This window comes from Cannabis sativa, chromosome 5, assembly GCF_029168945.1.
Source record: "Cannabis sativa cultivar Pink pepper isolate KNU-18-1 chromosome 5, ASM2916894v1, whole genome shotgun sequence".
Classification (NCBI taxonomy): Eukaryota; Viridiplantae; Streptophyta; class Magnoliopsida; order Rosales; family Cannabaceae; genus Cannabis; species Cannabis sativa.
Window position 1 is genome coordinate 27,590,684 of NC_083605.1, and position 11,720 is coordinate 27,602,403.

The window sequence follows — 11,720 nt, forward strand, 5'->3', positions numbered from 1 at the left end:
TAGATTTATTAAACTTACCGTAATATCTATTCAAGTCAATATCGCCTAGTTGATCCTATATCAAATGATCTTAATCCTGTTATGATTAGGCTCAATCTCAAGAGGCTATTCGTGTTCTTTGATTTGTTAGTTAAGCCTACTTTTAGGTCAGGGTGATACGTACATTTGGGGAACACGGTAGTGCAATTGAGTGGGAGCGCTAACATAAACATGGAATCTATAGCTTCTATCTGGCGAATTTTTCACTGTCTATTTGTGAATTTTTCACTAAGTAAGGGCGAAATTGTAAAGAAAGAGTTTTAGGGGCATATTTGTTAATTATGATACTTTGTATGGTTCAATTAATAAATATGATAAATGACAATATTATTTAATAATTATTTATATTTATTAAATAGTTAGAATTGACATTTAAATTGTTGAATTAGAAAATTGGCGTTTTTGAGAAAATGAGATGCAGAAAAGATAAAACTGCAAAATTACAAAAACTGAGGCCCAAATCCACTTTGTATGGCCGCCCACTTTTGTAGGGTTTTTCCCTCTAATATTTTCATTATTTTAATGCCAAATAATTCAAACCTAACTCTAGTGGAATGCTATAAATAGATAGTGAAGGCTTCAGAAATTCACACTAAATTTTCTACTTTTTCATTCAGAAAAAACTGAGCCTCTCTCTCTCCCTATCTTTGGCTGACCCCACTCTCTCTCTCTCTTCTTCCTTGAATTTCAAAATTCTTAGTGTTAGAGTAGTACCCACACACAGCAAGTGATACCTCAATCATAGTGAGGAAGATCGTGAAGAAAGACTTTCAGCAAGAAGGAGTTTCAGCACTAAAGAATCAGAGAAAGAGATCAAGGTTCAGATATTGATAATGCTCTGCTACAGAAAGGAATCAAGGGCTAGATATCTGAACGGAATGAGTCATATTATTCCGCTGCACCCAATGTAAGGTTTACTAAACTTTATATGTGTTTATTTCATCGTTTTAGAAAGTTCATATTTAGGGTGTTAATCAACATACTTGTGAGTAGATCTAAGATCCTGGTAAAATAATTTCCAACAACTGGCCTCAGAGCCATGGTAATTGATTTGCTTGCAAGAAATTTGGACTTTAAAACGATTATTTGATGTTTTGGATGGTATCATGTTGTATTGAGTGTTATTTGATGATTGATTGATGTTTGTGAATTTTCGTTAAAAATAGTTTAATATCTGTTTCTCGAATTATTTTTATTGGATAGTATGAAAAAGATTAAGCAAGTTACTTTTTTACAGAACTCAATTTCGATTTAATTTGAATTAGTTATGATTTTTTGAAGTTTCGAAAAAATCAGGGTTGAGCAACAGGGATACGCGCGCGGAACAGGCTGCATGCAGCCTCCTGCGCCCACATCCCTCACCCATGCAGCCCCTTGCGCGCCCATGGACAGCCGTACAGCTCGCAAATTTTTCGTTTTTCTTCATTTTTTCATGCTTTTTCATAGATTTAACTTCCGATTTTTTGTGTAGTTCTGTATTTATACATTTACTATTCCTAATTCAATTCTAATTATCATAATTAAATTATTTAATATTTTTTAAATTTAATTCATGATATTAGTGTAATTTGAATTTGAAAAATAGTAAATATCTATCTTTTTTGCTTAATTATCTATCTTATTTTTAAATTTGATTATATCTTATCTTATTTTTAAATCTAAGGTCAGATATTAAATTTTTAAATTAAATTTTTTTTTAAATAATTTGACCTTATTTAAATTTAAAATAAGATAACTATAATCATGTAATTTTAAATATATGTAAGATATTTTGCTAACTTTTAAATTTTGTTATTTTATTTATTTAAATTACATTTAAAATCTGAAAAAGATATTCATTTATCTTTTAATTTTTTATTTAATTTTTATTTATAAAATAACATTAAATTTTTAAAAGTAGTTAGCAAATTTTGAAATGATATTTAGGTTGGTTGAAACCTAATTTTTCAAAATTATAGGTTTAATTTTAAATATTTTTTTTAAATTTCGAAATTTTTCAATTTTTTTTAAAATTTTCGGAAATAAATTTTTTTATTTATTTAATTAATTATTTTTTTCGAAATTATTTATTTAAAATTAAATAAATCCTACATCCAACTATCCAGCTAACCTTGTTGCAGGAGTATGTGTTTTAGCTTGTTTGTAAGTTTTTAGAACTTATTATTGCTTGATTGCAAATAGCCATGGTTAACTTTTTGCTAGATCTAATGATCTGATGGCTCCCTTGGTCAAGTAAATAATTTGTAACAGGTATATTTACAATCTTCTTTCATCTGTGCATGACCTAGCAACATGATAGGACCCATCAAAAGTGTGCCTGTGTGAGCCTATGTGTTTAATTTCGTTATAGATGCATATAGGTTGTTGTTGCTAAATAAAATGTCATAGTTCATGATAGATTTTATTTAGGCCCATTTAGTTTTTGGGCCTATTCAATTAATAACAGTTGTTCATTTTAAGGTTAAATTCCTCTCTTTTGGGCCTTGTGTGAGAGTTGGGAACCATAGCAGTGGGTACGACATACTGAACCCAGCACCCCCTCACATGAACCACCTCAATTGTGAAGGCCCATTTGCCTGATTTGAATAACTGTACTAGGTTAATTAAACTAGTTTAACCTAATAAAATTGATTAGCAACATAATTAATTTCATTTATTTTGAAATTAATTTAAGAAAATAATAGTTTAAAGAATTTTATTTTAAGCTAAACTATATGTATTTTCTTGTATTTAATTAAATATAAAATTATAACCATCTAGATTCTTTCTGAAACTTAATTTAAATTTTTCATTAAATATTCCTATTTAAGTTGACATTTAGTTATCTCTAACTAATCAACTTAAATCTGAATATCTTTTGGATTTAAAATTTCAAAATTTAGTTGAGGAATTTTAGGCATTGGTTATTAAGGTTCTTTAGATATTTTTTAAGTTGATATCTTTTCGAATATTAACTTAAAATGGAATATTTTAGATATTTTTTAAGTTATATCTTTTCGAATATTAACTTAAAATGAAATATTTTCAAATTAAGTGGTTACAACTTAATTTTTGATATTTAACTAAATTTAAATTTGAAAATATTTAAGTTCTTGATTTTTTCTAATACAACTTAAATTAGATATTTTTTCAAATTTTGTGGAAAAGATACTTAGTCAAATAAGATATTTTCTAGATAGTTATTTTTAGACTACTTATTATTTCTAATATTAAATAGGAAAATATTATACATTGTGAAATTAATTATTTATATAATTAATTTTGGTACAATTTATTTTAAGTATATTTTTCCTAGTATTAAACTAGAGATTAATAATTAAGCCTTCTCTACACTTAATTATTTATTTCTTGAATTTAATACATTTAATTAATTTGAAAATTAAATATCTAAGTTGATTTTCATTATGATACTTAAATATTTCTTTTTCATGACACTTAATTAAATAGAAAATTATTTTTAGTTGAAATTTATTTTTTCAACTAAATTTAAATAATTTTCAAAATATATTTTTTTTATTTTCTTAATCAAATTTTGAAATTGCATTTCTTAAATGTTGGAAATTCGAATTTTATTTGAAAAATAGATTAAAGATGTAAATTATTTATTTTAATTTTGGATCAACTTAAATCAATGATTTTTTCATTTATTGATTAATTTAAAATAAATTGAATTAAAGTATATTATTAGAAATTGAATTAATTAGTCAAATGAAAATCTAGATAGATATTATCTGTTTTTGCTTGAAGTATTTTTCTAGTGTATTTAATTAAATAGAAAATTAATATTTAAGTTGATTTTCCTCAGCATACTTAAGTATTTGAAATTTTTCTTATATATTTAATTAAATAAGAAAATTATATTTTTTGTTGTAAATTAATTTTATTAATTAATTTTGGGCTAACATTAAATTAGAATAATTTTTCCAGGATTTATTTTTTATTTTAACATGCATTTTTGAAAATTGTATTCTTAAATACTTTAATTTTTCGAAATGCAATATATATTTATAGAAAATTAAATTTGAGTTGTAAATTAATTTAAATTAATTTTGTAACAACTTAAATTGAATATTTTTCTAAATATTTATTGGAAATTATTACTAAAATGGAAGAAATTCATGTTATTTTCATATCCATCTAAGTAAAATTTATAAATATTAAATTAAAATTTATATTTGGAATTTTTCATTCTAATTGGAAATTTTAATTAATAAATATGTATTTAAAATAAATAGATTAAATGAGAATCAAAGAAAATACAACTCTCTTTAAATAATGAGCTTTATTATTAAGATATTCGATCTCCATTGTTGGTTTTACACCACGTTTGTTTTAGTGAGTAATCCTCCCTAATGGAGGAACGTTCATTAGCAATTTCGCACCGTTTAATCTCGAAAGATAATAGTTTGTAAGTGTTTTGTATGGTATGGATCACCCTAATGGTGGCGACCATACTTGACTTGCAAATTATGAAACAATGGTGGAAGCTCATAAGATAGAATTGCCTTGACTCTCGCCTCAACGGGACAACGTTGAATTCCAATCTTGATCGAATAAAAGGTTGCTAGAATGTTTAACATTTTAGATGACCTGACAACTCTATTCAATGGATGGTAGCTTTGACTCTCGCCTAAACGGGACACTGATATCAGTTTGTTGAAAACCTTGGAAATTATTTAGGATTGTATGTTTTAGTATTTTCACTTGTCATTCCTACTTGCTATATGTTTTATAATTTCTGAATTGTGTATGAATTTATATTGAACCATGTTATTTTCTGTTATTAAGTTGTAGTTTAATTTCGAATCTTCATTGTTGGTCTAACTTGGTTTGTTTATCTAATGAGATAAATCCCTAGTGGATTTTCACCATTAAACATACATAATAGTGTTAGATCTCGAAAGATAAATATTGTATATGCAACCTCTAGTTGTTCATCAATTGATGACACCTTAGACTAGTATTTTTACAATATGAAACAAGAAGATTACATAATAAGATTACTTTGACTCTCGTTAATCGAAGCATCGTTGGATTCTTATTTATAAACGAAATTATCCTAATTCCTCTTAGCTTATTCATTTCGAATTAGCTTCAAAACATATCATTGGATGAATGGTCTATAAATCATTTTATGTCATTCTATATTTTCTCTTAAGAAATTAAATGACGCATATGATTATAATCCCGAAATTCTATTCCCAATTGATATAAATCCTCAATCTTAGAAATCTCCTACTTGTATGGGCAAATCTGACTTAGAGTTTAAATAGTAGTGGTGGTCCAAGAAAGAATTACTCATTATATTTGGTATAAATTTAAGTCTTTGACTTTAATTTTAGATTCCAAATAGAAATTTTCTTATATTTCTAATTCCAGAATACAATACAGTTACACTTTCTCAAGTGTTTAATATCCATCTTCTATTAATGGATTAAAACTGTATGGAATATGAGTTAGGTATTCTGTAACCAGGATCCACTTGCAGTATTCTAAGAACTCTTTGATGTAACTAAACCTATGTCATCAAAAGACACTACCATTTTTTTTTAATCTATGGCATTTGTATCTTGTTCATAGTGGATTTGACAAGATCAATCTGCAAAGAGTTAATATGCCTATATCCAGTGAAAGTAAGTTCATCTCATTCGCAGATGGATGTACATTCAGGGGTGGATATGAGTTTTTCATTGTATTCTTAAAACGATCACTCTAGATTATACCTTATGCAAAGAAATTTGAAATGGTTGAAAAATTTCATTAATTTCTAGCAATGGTTAAAACCATTAAGGTAAGTGGTTAAAGATCTTGCGAACTGATAGGGGTGGAGAAATAGTTAGTAGATATGCAGTTCAAAGATCATTAAATTGATTTTTGAATTATATCCAAACTTACCTCCGTAGAAATTTCGAGTTGCATATTGATGATTAGTTAGTAGTCGTTGCCTAATTCCTTCTATGGTAATACAATTTCAGAATGATGTAATGGTTGTATACTTAATGTAAATCATTACTAGATTCATGGATAACCTAATCAAAATCTTAAGAAAAGCTAGAACCATTAACCATGGTTTGTTAGCTATTCTAAGTGATTAGGGGTGGACCATCCCATTGTCAATAGATAAGAAAGTGTTTGTTCAAACAAATACTACTTTTCTAAGAAAATGACTAAGTCTGAAAAACAAGTAGCAACTAAAGGAGATATTTTTCTTGATTCCAAAAGTGTTCTATCATCTTATATAACATATGATGATCCCACTGCCTCTATTGTCTTGTCACAACCGAAGAGATCAATACCATTTAGTTTTGTTCGACATAATGCACGGTGCCTTGTCGTAGTGGGAGAGTTTCTAGGAACTCACCTTCTTATGACTTGGGAGACACTAGTGATTAAAATCCATTGTGAGTTTAAACAAGTAATGGATTGTCAAGATAAGAAACTAAGAAGAAAGCCAATAGAACTGTGGTTTAATCCATTCACATGGAGTAACCTAAAGTTTTCTATTACAAGGACATAAAAGGAAATTTTCGTTTATAAGTCTATTCTATGGACTTAACAAAACTTCCTGTTCCTAGTATAATAGGTTTGAGTTAATCTAAACCTATGGCTTGTGGTATACCTGGTAATTACTTACTGTAATGCAAGCAACTTACTTTAGTAAGATGCTGAAGCATTTTCTTTCTAATGGCAATCTATAGAAGCTTCACAACTTCTTAGGTATAGATTTTATTTATCTAAGGAAAAGTCTTAACTATTCCTGAAAAGATAAAGCCATGAAAGAATTTCTTATATCAACAGTGGGAGGTCTTAGATATGCTTTTGTATGCCTTAGACCAGACACCTGTTGTTGAGTGGGAGTAATGAGTAGATATCAGATTAATCCAGGAGAAGAACATTGGAAGACAATCAAGTAAATCCTAAGATTAAGAAGAGGAACTATATGTTAGTCTATAAGAGTGTGTTTAAAACTCATAGACTACACCATATCAGATTTCGAAATTTGCCTTAGTGCTAGAAAATCTTTCTGATAAGATGGTGGTTACTCTGGGGGTGGAATAGTGATTTTGGAGAAGTGTAAAAACCTATCTGAAGTCTCTAGGTCTACCAGAGAGAGACTGAATGTTAAAGCTGCAGGAAAGGTACTTATTCAGTCTAAGGAAAGTTTTATACATCTTTGGCACCATTCCAAATTGCCTTAAACTACTAGTGTTAATTTCCTGATTAACCAAAAGTAGTTGCCAAAGGTGTAAAATCCAGTATCCCAAGAGAGTAGACATATAGAGAGGAATTTCACATTATCAATGATTTTGTGATTAAAGGAAGAGTAATAGTGGAGAAAAGGTTGTGGTTAATTCAACCTTTCAGATCCTATTACGATGAGTTTACTACTACTACACTTGATTTGTATATCGAGGTGTTGAGATTATTTGAAACGCACTTTTTGTTTTATATTAGTGCAAGTGGGAGTTTGTTGGGTTTTATGCCCTAAATAAAACTCATTTCAATATAATCAGATTTACTTATTAATATAGATCAGAAATAACCTTTAATGTTGCATGGTTCACATGATTTATTTCATGATTATATGTACATAATGTATAAATTCATCTGAAACCCTTTTTACATACTTGATCCTGTTTATTGTGTCGTCAACACATTGGAAAGTAAACATGACTATGTGAATAAAGTTTCCTAGATTTATCAGACATAGGGTTTTACTGATATGATAATCTACAACAAAGTTTACTTGCATTTGGAGAAGTGCTATGTTCTTTCCAGAGCATTGGTGAAAGTAAAGCTCAGGTTGGATGCGTGGAGTATGCATCGGAAGGGACCGATATTGAACTTTGACTTAGATTTATTAAACTTACCGTAATATCTATTCAAGTCAATATCGCCTAGTTGACCCTAGATCAAATGATCTTAATCCTGTTATGATTAGGCTCAATCTTGAAAGGCTATTCGTGTTCTTTGATTTGTTAGTTAAGCCTACTTTTAGGTCAGGGTGATACGTACATTTTGGGAACACGGTAGTGCAATTGAGTGGGAGCGCTATCATAAACATGGAATCTATAGCTTCCATTTGGCGAATAGTAAGCAAAGGATGATCTCCTTCGAGCTTGACCAAACGAACATAAATGGTGGAGTACTCATTTCACATAAGCTGAAATATCATTTATACGGGGTCAAGTGTTTTAAGGAATAAATACATTGTAGGGTGTAACGGTAATTTAATCCCTTTACAGTGTAGATCATTCATATAGAGGATCATTGATCACATTAGGATTATAACAATGGATAACTAATGATGTGTCTATATGGTGGAACATATAGAGCATTCTATATACTGAGAGTGCAATTCTAAGTTATATGCGTGGATTCAACGAAGAATTAATAAGTTAGTGAATTTTAGTGCTAAATTCTAGATCTACTTATTGGAAGCTCGGTTATATAGACCCATGGTCCCCCCACTAGTTGAGATAATATTGCTTGTAAGACTCATGTAATTGGTTTTGATTAATCAATTATAATTCTCAAATTAGACTATGTCTATTTGTGAATTTTTCACTAAGTAAGGGCGAAATTGTAAAAAAAGAGTTTATAGGGGCATATTTGTTAATTATGATACTTTGTATGGTTCAATTAATAAATATGATAAATGACAATATTATTTAATAATTATTTATAGTTATTAAATAGTTAGAATTGGCATTTAAATGGTTGAATTAGGAAATTGGCATTGTTGAGAAAATCAGATACAAAAGGTGTTAAAATTGCAAAATTACAAAACCCAAGGCCCAATCCACTAAGGCATGGCCGGCCACCTATTGTTTGTGTTTTAAATTGATTTTTTCATTATTTTAATGCCATATAATTCAAACCTAACCCTAGTGGAATGCTATAAATAGATAGTGAAGGCTTCAGAAAAATAAGACTTTTCTTCTGACTTCTTCTGATTCAGAAAAACTGAGCCTCTCTCTCTCCCTATCTTTAGCTACCACTTCTTCTTTCTCTTCCTTTGAATTTCGAAATCCTTAGTGATTAGAGTAGTGCTCACACACATCAAGTGATACCTCAATCATAGTGAGGAAGATCGTGAAGAAAGATCATCAGCAAAGGAGTTTCAGCATCAAAGATTCAAAGAAAGAGATCCAGGTTCAGATATTGATAATGCTCTGCTACAGAAAGGAATCAAGGGCTAGATATCTGAACGGAAGGAGTCATATTATTCCGCTGCACCCAATGCAAGGTTTCTTAAACTTTATAGGTGTTTAATTTATCGTTTTAGAAAGTTCTTATTTAGGATGTTAATAAACATACTTGTGAGTAGATCTAAGATCCTGGTAAAATAATTTCCAACAACTGGCCTCAGAGCCATGGTAATTGATTTACTTGCAAGAAATTTGGACTTTAAAACGATTGTTTGTATGTTCTTTGGATGGTATCATGTTGTATTGAGTGTTATTTGATGATTGATTGATGTTTGTAAATTTTCGTGAAAAATAATTGCGATTTTGTTTCTGGAATTATTTTTATTGGATAGTATGGAAACAATTAAGCAAGTTAGCCTTTTACAGAACTCAATTTCGATTTTATTTGAATTAGTTATGAATTTTTGAAGATTTGAAAAAATCGGGGCTGTGCTGATATTTTCCTGCGATCGCAAATCTGTCCATACAGTTCACAATTTTTTTGTTTTTCTTCGATTTTTCATGCTTTTTCATGGAATTAACTTCTGATTTTTGGTATAGTTTTGTATTTATACTATTACTATTCCTAATTCAATTGTAATTATCATTTTGAATTAATTTAATATTTTTTTAAATTTAATTCAAGATATTAGTGTAATTTGAATTTGAATAGAATTAGTATTTATCTTCTTGCTTAAAAATCTATCTTATTTTAAAATTTGATTATATCTTATCTTATTTTAAATTTAAAAATAAGATATTTATAATCATGTAATTTTTAAATGATATAAGATATTTTGCTAATTTTTTAAATTTTGTTATTTTATTTATTTAAATTACATTTAAAATTTGAAAAAGATATTTACTTATCTTTTCTAATTTTTTATTTAATTTTTATTTATAAAATAACATTTAAAATTTAAAAGTATTAGCAAATTTTGAAATGATATTTAGGTTGGTTGAAACCTAATTTTTTAAAATTGTAGGTTTAATTTTAAATTTAAATATTTAATTAATTTTCGATTTTTTTTAATTTTTTTCGAAAATCTTTTTTAATAATATTTCGAAATTAATTATTTAATTTAAAATTAAATAAATCCTACATCCAACTATCCAGCTAACCCTGTTGCAGGAGTATGTGTTTTAGCTTGTTTGTAAGTTTTCAAAACCTATTATTACTTGATTGCAAATAGCCATGGTTACTTTTTTGCCAGATCTAATGATCTGATGGCTCCCTTGGTCAAGTTAATAATTTGTAACAGGTATATTTACAATCTTCTTTCATCTGTGTATGACCTAGCAACATGATAGGACCCATCCAAAGTGTGCCTGTGTGAGCCTATGTGTTTAATTTTATTATAGATGCATATAGGTTAATGTTGCTAAAATAAATTATCATAGTTCTTGATAGAATTTATTTAGGCCCATTTAGTTTTTGGGCCTATTCAATTAATAACAGTTGTTCTTATTAAGGTTAAATTCCTCTCTTTTGGGCCTTGTGTGAGAGTTGGGAGCCATAGAAGTGGGTACGACATACTGAACCCAGCACCCCCTCACATGAACCACCCCAATTGTGAAGGTCCATTTGCCTGATTTGAACAACTGTACTAGGTTAATTACACTAGTTTAACCTAATAAAATTGATTAGCAACATAATTAATTTCATTTATTTTGAAATTAATTTAAGAAAATTATAGTTTAAAGAATTTTTTATTCTAAGTTAAACTATATGTATTTTTCTTGTATTTAATTAAATATAGAATTATAACCATCTAGATTCTTTCTGGAACTTAATTTAAATTTTTTCATTAAATATTCTTATTTAAGTTGATATTTAGTTATCTACAGCTAACCAACTTAAATCTGAATATCTTTTGAATTTCAAATTTCAAAATTAAGTTGAGGAATTTTAGGCATTGGTTATTAAGATTCTTTAGATATTTTTTTTAAGTTAATATCTTTTCGAATATTAACTTAAAATGGAATATTTTAGATATTTTTTAAGTTAATATCTTTTCGAATATTAACTTAAAATGGAATATTTTCAAATTAAGTGGTTACAACTTAATTTTTGAAATTTAATTAAATTTAAATTTGAAAATATTTAAGTTCTTGATTTTTTCTAATACAACTTAAATTAGATATTTTTTCAAATTTTGTGGAAAAGATATTTAGTCAAATAAGATATTTTCTAGATAGTTATTTCTAGACTACTTATTATTTCTAATAATTAAATAGGAAAATATTATACATTGTGAAATTAATTATTTAAATAATTAATTTTGGTACAATTTATTTTAAGTATATTTTTCTTAGTATTAAACTAGAGATTAATAATTAAGCCTTCTCTACACTTAATTATTTATTTCTTGAATTTAATACATTTAATTAATTTGAAAATAAAATATCTAAGTTGATTTTCATCATCATACTTAAATATTTCTTTTTCATGATACTTAATTAAATAGAAAATTATTTTTAGTTGAAATT